Below are 2,215 nucleotides of genomic sequence, written 5' to 3' on the forward strand. Positions count from 1 at the left end.
GGGGCTAAAAATAATAATAATAAGTAAGAAGAAGAAATCGAGCAAAAACAATAGGGACCTCCAGCGGTCGCTGGCTCGGTCCCTATTGATTTACTTTGAATTCTTTGAAGAAAACGGTTGGTTTTTGGATGTACTTAGGGTTAGGGTTAGTACTAGGAAAAATAAAGCATTTGAAGAGTTAGAACTTTTGTTTGTTGTTGTGTTAAGAACAGTTAAATTTATTATTTTTAAGTATTTTGCCTTTAATTGATAGTAACAGCTGAAGATAGACAGGAAAAGGGTGCAGAGAGAGGGGATGACAGGCATCAAAGAGCCGCAGGTTGGATTTGAACCCTGGGCGGCTGTCCACAGTTCACTACATCTAAGCTTTTCTTACCCTCAAGTGTGCATAAACTACATGTTATCAACTTCTTTTGAAAACACATAAATGTGAAATCATCTGTTACCTTATCGGTATCGACCACGAGAAGCAGGTAATTATCGGTTATTGTATCAGCTGAAAAAGAGAATCCATATGGTTCATCCCTAATTTGTACATCTAAACGTCAAATGTGTAGGAAATTATTTTTCTGCAGGTATATTTATCTAAAGTTTTACTTGACTGACATGGACTGAGAGCCAAAGTGTTAAGTTAGAGGTTGATAGTGCTCTATTTGATGCTACAGCAGATAATGCGTTCTCTCACTGCCCAGAAACAACAAGCACTGCTTATTTTTCCTCCAACCATCCAAACATCACGCACTGTTCTCCCAGAGATAGTGTCAGTTAAGCTTACAGTACATGTATGGCTTATCAGCACCATGTTCTCTTGTTTTTCTTCTGTAGTTTGCTTGAGTGAGGAGACAGTTGATAAGTGTTGAGCTTTGTTGACCCCTGCAGTCACATACCTTATAAAATATGTTTTACACCATTTGCTGATGGTTTTAAACTGACATATGGTACTGATTTTCATTTGTGATTTGAATAAAGTTTATTTCTGCCCTCAGGGAAAACAATTTGCATGTCCAGAACATCAGTGTGATTTATCTTAATTAAATAACTCTCCCTTTGTTTTGCCTTCATCCTTTATCCTAACACCACCCAGCTAAACTCCTGTTGCCTGGATTATTGGAATGCTCGCTTGTTTTTTAGCTCACAAACTTTGTCTTTACCCAGCAACATTTTCTCACAGGTGCCCAATCGGTGAGCATGTGCAACTCTCAACAGAGATAAGAAGGAAGTGAGATGGCTCAGCACGGTCCTTATTGTTGAATCTTGTATCTACTTGGCCTCCATTGCACGTTTGTGTGAAGAGTTCAGCATATTAACTGAACCAGTTCAGAATAAAAAAATAAAAAACGTCGCTTTGTGTTTAGATAGATTTACTTAACTTGGTGCAACAATCAATGAAAGAAACATTAGTTTCAGTTTCACAGTACATGCCAATCATTTTGTGCATGTTACATTTACAGTTTTTACAAACAGCTTTTCTATCCATTTGACCTTAGCGCTAAATAGAACTTACAAACTATGAAAATTACATGAGTATGAATATGTTATATCAGTAGATTAAGCTATGCTTTTTGGTCATTCTGATCATTTTTATAAGGAAGGTACAATGCATGCATATAGTGTCTCCATGGGGGATGGGTCAAACACAATATATGGAAACTTATTAGCTACCCCAGCAAGGTGTCCATGGTGACTAGTGAGTAGGGATTGGTTTGGGAAACTTTCAGCAACCACCCTCGGCATCAGTTGTTCGAACACCTTGCAATTCTCTTAAGAAAAAGAAAGAACAGCAGAGGGCAATAACATGTCATTTTGATTCAATCTGCTCTTAAACAAAGCCACATGTGGTTTATATTTCTTTGTCAGTATCTAATGATATATACATTAGAGACCCATTACAATCTACCAATCACACATCTTTTTTTTTTTTTTCCAAGTTCTCCAAAATGAGGACAACATGGAAATGATGTGAGAGATTAAGGGAAGGGGCCTGTGCCAAAGCCAGTATCATGTCTGCATTAAAATGTCTATAAACTCTAGAGATATCTTCTATATGTAGTTGAGTTGTTTACTTAGATTAAGCCAAATGTTTCTAACAATGTTCAAACTCAGAGAAATGTGTCTTTTATTCAGGCAACGCTGAGTTTCACCAGTTGCCTGTCAAGGGCGTCATATTCTGCCAGAAGCTGTCATACATTGACTTTTTATCCAGTCTGAAGCCACA

At 37.4% G+C, this 2,215-nt stretch overlaps 1 protein-coding gene across 2 annotated transcripts in view; it reads left to right on the top strand.

Moving 5' to 3' along the window:
• st3gal3a (ST3 beta-galactoside alpha-2,3-sialyltransferase 3a) overlaps window positions 1–2,215 on the top strand; it is a 33,296-nt gene that overhangs the window by 6,953 nt on the left and 24,128 nt on the right. The gene's annotated exons all lie outside the window — the stretch shown is intronic.

Source organism: Morone saxatilis, unplaced genomic scaffold (genome assembly GCF_004916995.1).
Source record: "Morone saxatilis isolate NCDOM2014 unplaced genomic scaffold, NCSU_SB_2.0 Contig12, whole genome shotgun sequence".
NCBI classification, from domain to species: Eukaryota; Metazoa; Chordata; class Actinopteri; family Moronidae; genus Morone; species Morone saxatilis.